Source organism: Rhinatrema bivittatum, chromosome 14 (genome assembly GCF_901001135.1).
Source record: "Rhinatrema bivittatum chromosome 14, aRhiBiv1.1, whole genome shotgun sequence".
In the NCBI taxonomy this organism is placed as follows: Eukaryota; Metazoa; Chordata; class Amphibia; order Gymnophiona; family Rhinatrematidae; genus Rhinatrema; species Rhinatrema bivittatum.
In genome coordinates, this window is record NC_042628.1 from 32232749 (window position 1) to 32245548 (window position 12800).

The following is a 12800-nucleotide window of genomic DNA, read 5'->3' on the forward strand; positions in this document are numbered from 1 at the left end:
GGCACAGAAATCAGTAATGCCTACATTTTCTCCGATTCTTTTTTTAGTGCAACTCAAGCCTGTACACTACAGTGTCAGGGTACTTTCCCATCCTGCCTACCATCTACCTCCCAATAGCAAATGCTTTACTAAAAAGAGAGAGAGAAAAGCTGGAGTGGCCCACAGTCACACATCTGGATGGACTGTATCGCATAGTGGTTTAAAAAAAATGGACATTTCTTTTGACCAGGAAAAATTGTAATACAGTCCAATGCATTTCAATGGGGCTTTGTGGAATTCCTTCACTCCCACCACGCACAGTGCACCTCAAACCAGGCCCGGATTTAGGCATAGGGAAAGTAGGCAATTGCCTCCGGTGCCAACTTTTTACAGGTGCCGGAGCATCTCTGCCACTGCTGTGCCTAAATCAGAACGTGGCGCCATGGTGCCACTTCTCTCCTCTAGCGGCACCTGAAGGGAAAAAAAAAAATCAGAGTGTGGCCTTCAGCAGTCCTGGAGGCACCGTGCCCTCTCCTCCTGCATGGGCTTCCTGTTTCCATGGAAACCCATGCAAGGGACAGGGTTGCTGCAGGGTCAGTCAGTGCACCAGGGCTGCTGAAGGCCGCACACTGATTGTTCCTTCATTTTCAGGTGTCACTTGGGGAGAGAAATGGCGGGACTTGTAAATGAACATAGAAACATAGCAACGATGGCAGAAAAGAACCAAAATGGCCCATCCAGTCTGCCCAGCAAGCTTCTTACGGTAGCATCTGCCACGCCGTGCAGGTCACCTCCATGTTTCTCTCAAGGGTAGCAACTGCTGCTCTGTGCAGTTATCCCCAACGTTATGATAACCCATAAAACATTTACTGCTAGCAACATTTTTACTGGGTGACGAGCCTTCTTGAAAATCCAGACAACCTTGCATGACGTGCTTTGCTTATGGCCGTAAAAGCAGTCCTGGGTTTTTTCCCCTTATGTCTCCTCATCAGTACCCCAGACTCGTTAGGACTCGTGTTGGTTGTCTCTGAATCCAATTCCTCTTTCTTGCCACCCCCCTCCCCCCTTAGAAGCAAAGAGCGATACTAGGAAAGAGAGGGGATTTGGGCAGGAGGGATAGTCCTCCCCCCTTCCTTAATCCGGCCCTGCCTCACTATCACTGGTTAGGTGGGTTACCCTAAAGAAAACTGCTAGCTGGAAAAAGCAATCTATAGGGGGATGCACTCAGTTCACCCACTGGGTGCCACTGTTGAGCCACAATCAAGGGGTCAGTTAAAGTCACATATGTCAGTCTCAGATGCTAGTACAAAATCATCTAATTACTACTGGTTTTCATATTTACTGAACAGTCATATTTCCACTTTAAAATGAGTTGCCTTAAGCAAGCCCAACAATGGTATTTTGTCTTAAGCACCGTGACTTCTATACTATAAATACTATTAATATTTATAAAGTCATTTTTCTGGGATCAAAGCAGTTTCTGTTTTATGATCCTGTATGCAAGGAGACTGCAGGAGTGAAATATGTTACCCTGTGCCACAGCAAACACAACAGCAATCATTCCAGTTGCTGCTCCAGTTGCCGCCCCGTGTTTGTTCTGAACTGCTTGCAACATTTTCCCATCCCCTGAATGAGCCGCTACGTTTTGTAAGCAAAAAAAGAAAAACGTAACTTACAGGGGCAGTTCATGGGAGCAATTTTCAAAGCTTTTCCCCATGAACTGCCCCTGTAAGTTACTTACCCCAAGAATTAACCCTGTAAGTTGCTGCCCCTGTAAGTTGCTTACCCCAAGAATTAACCCTGCAGAAAGTTGCACATTCCCTCTGAGGCTAAAAGTACCCAAGGCTCTCTTTGGTAGGTTCCTTAATCTCCCACGAAGGGTTGCTATTCCTCTAAGACTATGCCATTCCAGGCTCAACCAATAGGGGTTATTTTAGACCTGGAAAATGCCAGGCACCATTTTTAATTCTGCTATCCACTAGGCAGGAGCAAATGGCATCACTCCTGCCCTTTCCATCATAAGAACCCCTCAGAAGGGGACATGTGGGGGCTAGAGAGGTGGTCCCTGGCTCTGGCACATGGTTCTATTGGAGGGGGGGGGGGGGGCGCGTGGGACAGTGTTGGAAGGCAGCTAAGAAGGCCTTGGCTGGGCTCATCCAGGTAGACCCAGGGACTATTTTACTTGGAAAGGGGGGGAGGGGGTGTTTCAGAGAGGCCCAGGGAAGACCTTAGCTGGGCCCAGCTCAGCCCGGTTGAGCAGGCTTTGGGAAATGAACTGAAAAAAATATCGCACAAAGCAAAAACACACCCTGCCCCCTCCATGAAACAAAAAAAATGAACCAAAACAAATTGTTGTATTGCTCCACATCCCTATTTTCCAAATCTACCTAAGTAATAATTGTTTATGGACTATTTCAAAACCCTTTTAAACCCAGCTATGCAAGATGCCTTGGCCACATCCTTTGGCAGCAAATTCCACAGCTTGATTGTGCACCGAGTGAAAAATACAATTTGTTTTAAGTCTGCTACCTGTTAAGTTCCATGGTGGGTCCCCTAGTCTTAGTAGGGTTTGAAAGGATAAATAACCATTCCCTATTCACCAGATCGACCCCATTCATGATTTTATAAACTCGGTCACGTCCCTTCTTAGGTACTTCTTCTCCAAGCAGAAAAGCCCTAACTAGGGATAGGTATTCAAAATGGAAAATGCAACACCACCCTTGCTCACTATTTTTCAAAATTAATAAAAACTAAAAAAAAAAAAAAAAAAAAAAAAGGCCTCCCTCCCCCAACATGAATTTGGTCTAAAACCTCCCCCTTCCCCAACAAAACAAAACAATTTTTTGGCCTTCATACCCCTAGTCCTAACCTGTTTAGCCTTGCCTCATAAAGGAGTAATTCCATTTCCTTTATCAATTTTGTTGCCATTCTCTGCACCTTTTCTGCTTCCACTATATCTTTATTAACCTGGAGCAACCAGAACTGCACACAATAATCAAGGATCAATTGTACCATAGATCTAGTAGATCCATGAATGAAATGGTATACAATTTAAGCCCACAAAAGGGGGATCACATCACAATAAGTTAATCCAAGTGTAAACAATAACTTAAAAGTTTATTCTGATAGCAAGCTCCTGAAGAAATACATTGTTCTTTAAGCACCATCATTTGCTATTACAAGGTATGTTTTCCTGGTTTTATCCTATGTCCTATGGTTGTTTCCTTTAATTGTTTATTCTATATGTAATATTCTGCTATTCTGTTTTTATTTTAGTGTCCTGTCTTTCCTGATGCAGCACTATGTGCCAAACATGTACATGTTGGGGGACAGAGTCAAGTGAATTTATTTCTTCCATAGCCGACTCCAGCCTTTCTTAAAACATGCTCTTTATTCACAGTGTCACACATGCACAACCACAGACTATCTTCTCCTCAGAATGGGTACTCTCTTTACTTACAGTGTGTTGCTTCGTCTCAGCTCAGGGTTTAGAAAGTGTTGCATACAGGAGCTGCCTTCCTCCTGGAGACCTGGGCTTGGTCTGGTTATCTCCACCTGGATCCCAGCTCTTATGCCCTCACCTGTCCCGCAGGATCCCACTCATAGAGTAAACTCTCCTTAAGACATTTAAGGTGGACCAGGTGACTAACGTGGTCCTGCAAAGGTACATAGGGGAACACTAGGGGCACTGCCTCACAAGCTGGTATATCAGAATGATTCAATTGATGAAATAAACTTTTTCAACTTATTGTTTTCACTTGGATGAAATTCTGATGTTATCCCCCCTTGTGGGCTTTAATTGTATGCCATCTCATTCATGGATCTTCTGTTCATTATTTGTCAGCTTGACTTTCTTTTCCACCTTTATAACCTGGAAGAACCATAGATCTATGCAGCGGCATTATGATATTCTGTTTTATCATCCATTCCTTTTCAAATAATTCCTAACTTCCGATTAGCTTTTTTGACCTCTGTTGCACACATTGCAGCAACCCCCGTCAAATCTGTGAATTCAGCCGCACACCTTGTCACCGATTTGCCACAGGGTCATGACGGGAGAGAGAAAGAGAAGGAGCTATCACACTCTACCACTCATGGGTTAATGGACACCAACTCCACAGTGGATTCTGAAAACTAAACAACAACAACAAAAAGCCCACCTGACACAAAAATGTATACCTTTGCTTTTATTTCACTTCAGTGACTGAGAGGGAAAGTAGGAGGGCTCTGCAGGTTGCCAGTCTTCCTGCTGGTTTGAAGAACTGCAGCAGAACATTAAACATTCATGAAGTATTGGCCTACAATGGCTAAATGGACATTGGCTATATGCTCTGCTCATATATAATTGCATCATATAGCCTATATCATACTTTATAATACAATTATATATGAGTAAGGGGCAGAGAATATCTTCTGATAACATTGCAGCAAGTTAAAAGCGTATCAACATACTATCAACAACATGATGTAAGACGTCCGATTCTGAAAAAAAAAAAAAAAAAAGCCAAACAGACTGCTAGTGCAAGGGCCACTCAGACTGTGGACTGAAGGAAACCAAAACATAAGATAGCATGACAATAAATAATTCAATTAGTTGTAAAAATGACCTTATTACTGTAGCACAGATGTCAATATATATAGTACTCGTTCCTTTACACAGTCAACTAAGTAAAGACCTACAGCATGAAATCAAAGCCGCATGCACACATGCATATAGACAGACATGCAAGCACTTAAGGTTATAGAAGAAAAACTCACAAAGAGGGAGAAAGGGATATACATCATGCACCCACCTCGGGCATACTATCCCTGTAGACATTTTCCTACCTTCCAGGTGATCCTCCCAGTACTAAGAGGGATGGAGTCTCTGCTGATGCCCTGCAACAAAATAAGGATGTTGATTTTACCTAGGTCTGCCAGATAAACATGAACTAAATAAAGAATTGATCCTGCCATCACATTTATGACATAACTATATAACAAGGTGTGAACAGACCAGTAGCTATGTATCCTTTTCCATCTTTTTACGATGAGGAAAAATCAAGTATTGCCATTCGGTTAAACATCATACACAAATTAAATTGATAGAAATATGTTATTTGCTAGTATGTGCCAATTTATCCACTGGGGATACATTCCAGATCACATAAAGATATCAGTGCATACTGTCTTAGGATGGGTTTGCTGGACAGTGCTTTATAGCAATGGAATGCTGAAATGTGTGTTTTGAGTAGATGAATGACCCCTTCTTGATGTAACGTGCTGGCCATAGAGAAGAGAGCAAAAGATAGTTTGCAAAAGTAATATGGTATTTTATTATTTTTCTCCATTTCTCATACTTGTAAGCCTTCCATAACTCTGACTTCATTCTACTTATATATAATGCTGAAGGTGTAAACTGCACCATTAATCACTTCAATAGTATCTAAAAAAAATTGGTGATGCTAAACCACTTAGTGCAATAATTTATCAATGATTTTCCCAAGAAACTACATGTCTATTGAAGGGAATGAGAACTGGAACATTTCATATGACACACTGAACTTAGGCAGAAAAGGCCAAATTTTAAATCCCCCCCCCCCCCCGCACACGTAAAAAAGGGGGTCACGTGTGTGGCTGGGCCTTGCGTGTGCTGCGCGCATCTTTAAAGGGACCCAGCCATGCGTGTAACCCCCATTTCACACAGGTGCTTTGTTGAAGAAAAGGGGCAGTCCAGGGGTAGTCCGGAGGGCGAGAAGAGGCGGGCCTGGAGGCGATCGGTATAGCAGCCACTTGCTACTGTACTGGGGAAGGGATGGAAGGCGCGTGCAAGTTGCTACTGCTCCAATGGAGCAGTAAGCAACAAAATGAAATATAAAAAAAGATAGGAGAAAGGGTTTAGGGAGTGGAGAGGAGAGGAGAGGAGAGGGAAAGGAGAAGGGAGGTTAGGATAAGAGGTAGGGAAGTTCCCTCCCAGTCCACTCCTTAATTGCACGGATTATGAAATTCAGCGCCCATGTGCACACAGCCCAACGATTTTATAACATACACGCGCATGTTATAAAATCGGCATTTCCATATGCATGCACTTATGAAAAGCTACCCCAAAGGAATCACCAATATGCTTCTGGTGACCTTTAGCTAATCATTATATTCCATAACAAACACACACCCTACTTATAATAATTTTTCCACATAAAGCCTCTATCAGTTCACATTTCCCAAAACTCTGCTAAGACAGGGGGAATGTAAAGTATCGGTAGATGTTTGGGAACACAAAGGGAATCTGAAATAATGATAGAGGTTTTATGTGGAAAAATTATTATAAGTAGGGTGTGCGTTTGTTATGGAATATAATGATTAGCTGAAAGTCACTGAATACATATTGGTGATTCCTTTCTTCCTAAGTGCAGTGTATCAAATACATTTTCCAGTTCTCACTCCCTTTTATGTAGACGTGTGATTTATTGGGATTATCATTGATACATTATTGCACTAAGTGCTTTAGCATCACCAATTCATTCTACTTATGCCAATCTTTATGAAATCAGAAAGGCATGTGTGTTCCTTTTTGTCTTTTTTTCCATTGTCTCCTGTCAAATCGAGCCCAAGTAGTTTAACTATCAGTAAACATGTTTCATTGTTTGACTTTAGGATGAGCTGTCACCATCACTATTTGTGCATGCTTTCTCGGCCCAATTCCAGATGTTGGTGGCAGCATAAGAATGCATAGGCATTATTCCTTTCCTGATATGCTGATAATGTGTTATAGAACGTTGAGTAGGGCCAGCATAATAACTTTTGTAAACACGATTTATTAATTTTTTCAAAGATCTACTGGGCCTCTGAATGCATTCTTTTAATATAGACTAGAGTTTCTTTTATTCACCAAACCTGGCAAACCTCTTTTTCCTGTAAATTTTTCCACATCTTGATTTTGAGTGAGACAAGCTCTAAATGGATAGACCAAGATGTATGACTCTGTTTTATATTTAGGGTTTCTCACTGGCTTCATATTTCTCAGGATGACGTGATACAATCCTCATTGCATCCTACTGCATGGATGGACCTTTTGCCCTGCTTTTTCTTAGAGAAATCAGCATGCAGTGGGTTAAAACCAGGATTGGCTCAACCTAGCCTGAAAAAAGTGGTGCCAATTGCATGTGATGTGAATTGCTGCACTGTCTTCCTTTCTATTCCTTCCATGTAGTCTCAAATGTCTTTGACATTTGATGTTTCTGGGGTTAAAATTAAAAGTTTGACCTTTCGGTTCTGAATCATCATTAAGCCATGCCAAAAGAAAACTCTCAGGGGCATGTTTGATACGGGTCAAATGGGCTGTAAGCTCTGTCTCTGCTAGAGCTCAGCAGGCAAGATTGAGTAGGTTGGCTGTGGCTTGAGGCATCAGAAGAAGGATGCCAGTCTGACCATAGACAGCTGTTTCATCCCTAGCAACAGGCAAAGATGCTTAGGTATGCTACTTTCATGCCTCTTCTGTGCAGAAGAAAAGGATTTTAGTAGTCTCAGGCAAGAAATTGCACTAAACTACATACTTGCCAAGTTTTTTTTAGTTTTTTTTAAATATAAAACAGTTTCATGTTTAAATGTCAGGGAGAAACTATAGTAATATCTTCCTTCTGCAAATGAAATGTACCATAGTTGTCTTCTATGGACCTTGCTTGATGATTCTTACTAGGGATTCTCATCCCTGATCACTTTAAGAAAAACAAGGTAGCAGGTGCGTCTAATTAAAGTATTCAGTAGCTACATTCAGCATAGTAAAGTTTGCTCTTAAAATGAATTCATATTTTAACATCCCAATAATTGGTACATATCACATAAAAAAAAGTAATGTATTTTGAGATTTTCATGGAAATTCCACTTATGATTATTCTATCCAGTTATTGGTTGTCACTTTTCATCTATAAAAAGTGACTGAAACAGCATTCACATGAAAGCTTCAAACTTCAGACTTTTAGGGCAAGCAATCACAATTCAGATTGGATTAAATTAACTACCTAGAATGTTGCATTTGCAATGGTAAGTCAATCAATACTGAAATGGTGACATACTTAAAAGGTCAGCACAGCTAGCAGTCATAATTCATGGACTGGGACTGCCATTTATATTCTGGGGCAATTTCCCATTTCTTTTTTTTTTTTTTTTTTTTTTAACAAAGCCTATGATAAGGAAGAGACAGAGCACCAAATGACCTTGTTTGCATTCCAGTCTTCTATTGAGTTTCCAGGATAGCCCACCCATACATAAAGTGTTATTTCATATTGCAAGGACTGAGCTGGTAACAGCAGCTGCCTTGTAACTTTTTTTGAGCAAAATTCCCACACAGTAGTGTACCTATGTTGCTGCACTTCAGCAAGCTTTCCAGCTTCCCATCCAACACATGGCTCCTACTGGGAGCAACAAATAAATAAACAAATACAATGATCTTTCATTTCTCTCAGTTCCAAGTATTGGCACAATTTGAAAATGTAATCGGATGCTTCTTATTAACTAGGTTACTATGCCCTAGAAGTCATTATGTTATTACTAGCCTTCTAATTTCCACTGTGCTACTTCTTTGATGATAATTATGCTTTGTACCATGTTCTCTGAACTATAACCCATCTGACTGGTTCATGTATCGACCTTGACTACCGCAGCAATAATTGCACATTAGGGGTGCATGAAAGGTCTGCATGTTTCTTTTACGTTAAAATAATGCCTCCTTTGTAGCACTATTAGAATTTTCAGTGGTTGCACCTTGGGCATTTTGAGAAGTCAATTGTTGTCTCTGACAATAGTGAGTTGCATAGGGTTTCATTGTTTAAAATTTTCCTTTAATTTTGCCTCAAATGAGTTTGAAATGCATTATATTTTATACTTTTGAAGCTTGAATTGAAATGCCTTTAAAACACATTTCCATGGAACATTAAATAAAGGATATAGTAACATTTATACATTAAAAACAACTATTTTATACTATATAGTCAAGCAAGCTTTTTCAAGATTGTATATAGTTTCCTTTTGATATAGCTCTAAAAGGACACATGCATTTTAGATATATCCTTGGGCCCTATCTATCTATGGTCTCTACTTTCTCAATAATCTACACACGAAATAAAAAGATTTATATATGCAGTGTATTTTTATGTTATTATAACGAGCCGGAACCAGCCTATTCTGTTTAGTTAGCATTCTTTGGCTTCAGTATAAACTGGCATGTTATCATGCATGCTTTTTATTTCTTACTGACTCACTAAGGAGTAATTTTAAAATGAGTTACATGTGTAAATGAAGCAAACCATCATAGCAGTTTTCAAAAGCCATTTACGCGCATAAAGTACACTTACAGTACATGTGAATATCCTGTGGAGAATTGAATGGAATATATTGCAGCAATTATCAAAAGCCCACTTACATGAGTAAAGTGCATTTACACAAGAAAACCCTATTTTAAGTGTGCAAATGCTTCAAAAAATCCAGCAGGTAAAAAACACTCGTGCAATACCTCTGTCCTGTATCTGAACTAAACCAACACTCCAGAGGAACTCGGCAATGTATACTGCCCAAACTTTATTATATGTGCAGTTTTATTAGTTTAAATACATATGTTACATACATCCAGCTAAGTGAGGAAATATTTACCCTATAATTAAAACATCACAATCCTTTCGCTACCCTCCCTACACTACATTCATACTTCCATCCACACCACTCAAATCATACCACATTATTCATAATAGCTAAAAAGCTAGTACACATGCATAATACATACCTCTTCATATGACTTTATACATTTCAAAATTGTTCTCATCCAATGCATGTACATCTTATTCATACAATGCTTATCAAATCATAATACACAGACTGTAAACAGAAAAGTATTACATGTAATATTTTTTTAAATGAATATGAACTAAAGACCCACTAGGACTTTTTACAATACTCCAACGAGACTCTCGTTTCACCCGTGATACCAGGCCTCCTCAGGGAAAAATTATTAATTCAAAAACTGTGCTATTTATATGCTGTTATCATTAGTATTCAGTTGTCATCTTCTTAAATACTGTATTTATTCCCGTTCCTCACGATGTCATTAAGCCAGAGGCATCTCTACCGCTGATTATATATCGTATTAACCAGACGTCATGAGAAGGGTAAGCAGGACATTTCAAAATTATGCAGTCGCTATCCGCACATAGCATCGGACTATATAGGAAACATCTGACTATATAGGAAACGCCATCCCAGCGTGGTGGTGAGTTAACCACACCCTCTGAGAGCTCCCGAGCCTATCGTAGGGCTCCCTCAGTCCGCTTTAAATAGCCGCGCCACCCTCCGGCGTCCCTCTTCGCGCCGACAGACCCCACAGCAGCCACTTTCCCTCCCTCCCTCTCCCGGGGCTCCCGCTGCTTTCCTACGCTCGAGCCCGCTTGCTGATCAGCGAGCCGTGCAGGGGAGGCAAACCGCAGCGCAGTAGAACAAAGTGATGAAAAGGGGAAAGTGAAGAAAAAGGAAAGAAAAACTACAAGAGGGAATAAGGAAATCAAGAGGAAGCTGTCATCCCAGCGTGGTGGTGAGTTAACCATACCCTCTGAGAGCCCCTGAGCCTATCGTAGGGCTCCCTCAGTCTGCTTTAAATAGCCGCGCCGCCCTCCGGCGTCGCGCACCGGGCATCGTGCGTCCGAAGGAGCGCGAACTAAGGGGCCTGCCCCTTAGCGCGTCCCAGGGCCTATCCCTCTTACAGTCAGCCAGTGACAATTTTCTAGGTGCACACCTTAGTACAGACGAGCCTTTGCAGACCCTAAAACGACTCTTTTCCCTCAGACCACTAGTACCTCTAGTGTTTACTCCGAACTATCTAGGGGAGTCCGAGGTCGGGACTTCACCCACAGAGACAACCTGACACTCTCCAGCCTTGCCCTTAAAGTGCCAAGTACCTTTTACCCCAACTCATATTTCACTCCAAGCTCTAGCACTCACCTTATCCTTACTTCAGCACTCATTCTACCAGGCTGCAGCACTCATCCAATCTTCATTCAGCATCCAGCCAACAAATCTCCAGCACTCATCCTACCAGGCTCCAGCACTCATCCAATCTTCATTCAGCATCCAGCCAACAAATCTCCAGCACTCATCCTTCCAGGCTCCAGCACTCATCCAATCGTCATTCAGCATCCAGCCAACAAATCTCCACTCCAGCACTCATCCTATTCTCATTCAGCAGCCACCCGTACACTCTCCATCTACCAACAAACCAATCTCCAGCACTCTTACTACCAGTTTCAATCTCTCATCAAACTCCTTCATCCTACTCTCACCCCACCCTTCATCCAATAAAGACTCGATACTCTATAAATCCAGCTCACCAGTTACATCAAGCCACAATGCCTACTGGTCTCCAATTCCAATTCTCCATCACAGGACCATACTCACAGGAAAATCTTCCTTGATTTCACGTCCACTCACCTACAAATCTCTCATCCCTATCATGATTTCCCCTTTCACACAGAATTTAGGCCTAGTCCTTTTCTCACTGATTTTATTTAATGCACAATCTCTCACCAAGAAAACACTAATACTCAATGACCTTCTTCTGGACACAAATCCTGACTTCTGCGCCATAACTGAAACATGGCTTAAACATACGGACACCGCACTAATAAACCAACTTCCAACTCAAACCTACGATATATTCTCCATTCCCCGACGGAAAAAAAGGGGTGGGGGTATTCTCTTAGCAGCTAAAAAAGATCTAAGAATTACTCAAATCCCAATTAATTCACCTACAAAAATCGAAACAAGTCTTTTCAAATCAGACCACCTTCAAATCCTTCTAGTCTATGCCCCCCCAGGCCTCCTGGACTCAGACGCCTCACCCATGCTAGAATTAACAGCCTCCTACCTAAATCTGGAGTACCCTGCCATAATATTGAGAGATTTTAACATGACGACCCCATTCTCTCAACCAACTGTGAATCATTTCTAACTGCCATGTCTGCCATGGGTTTCAAGCAGATAATCAATAAACCTACCCATAGAGCAGGCCACACCTTGGATCTCATCTTTGTAAACTCAGGCATCTCACACTCAACTCTACCCATATGCAAATCAGTCCCCTGGTCAGACCATGCATTAATCTCCACCATCTTTTCGCTGGCTCAAACAAGCAACAAACACGTCCCTCAACCTCAATTTACCTACAGGAAATCTTGCTCATCAGAGGAACTACACAATCACCTTGTCCTAGAGCTCCCGCTCATAGACATCTCCACGCCTAACTCAGCCCTCCACTCCTGGTCCAAGATAACAGAAATGGCAGCAAACAAACTCTGTCCACTGGCAACAAAAAAACTCAAACACAACTCCTCTAAAAGACAACCTTGGTTTAACGAAGAACTTCAAAAACTCAAACACTCCCTTCGACAGAAAGAAAGCAAATGGCATAAAGCACCTTCACCGACCTCCCTCTCCACTTACAAACTCGCCCTCCACCAATACAAGAGCTCCACACTAAAAACAAAAAGGGACTTCTACGTGCACAAGATCCATCATCTTATTTTTGACTCAAAAGCCCTTTTTACTTACGTATCAAATTTAACGCAAACCATTACACCTGACATTCCTTTCAACCAAGCGCAAGAAAAAGCAGAGGACTTGGCCCTTTTCTTCAGCAACAAAATCTCCAACCTTCTAACACAGCTGAAGTCCAATACTTTAGCGCCATTCAACACATACCTCCATCCCAAAGACATTACTCTACAATCCTTTACTGTAGAGCAAATACGCCTGTATCGTAAAAACCGACTAATCGGTATGCTTTCTCTCAGTCTCTGACAGGA

The 12800-nt window shown here is 41.5% G+C and overlaps 1 protein-coding gene across 2 annotated transcripts in view; it reads right to left on the minus strand.

The window, feature by feature from the left end:
- ALG1 (ALG1 chitobiosyldiphosphodolichol beta-mannosyltransferase) overlaps window positions 1-12800 on the minus strand; it is a 488005-nt gene that overhangs the window by 222453 nt on the left and 252752 nt on the right. For both annotated transcript variants that reach the window (XM_029577321.1, XM_029577319.1), the window contains exon 2: window positions 4807-4857. The gene's annotated coding sequence lies outside the window, so the exon portion shown is untranslated. The remainder of the gene's footprint in view (window positions 1-4806; window positions 4858-12800) is intronic.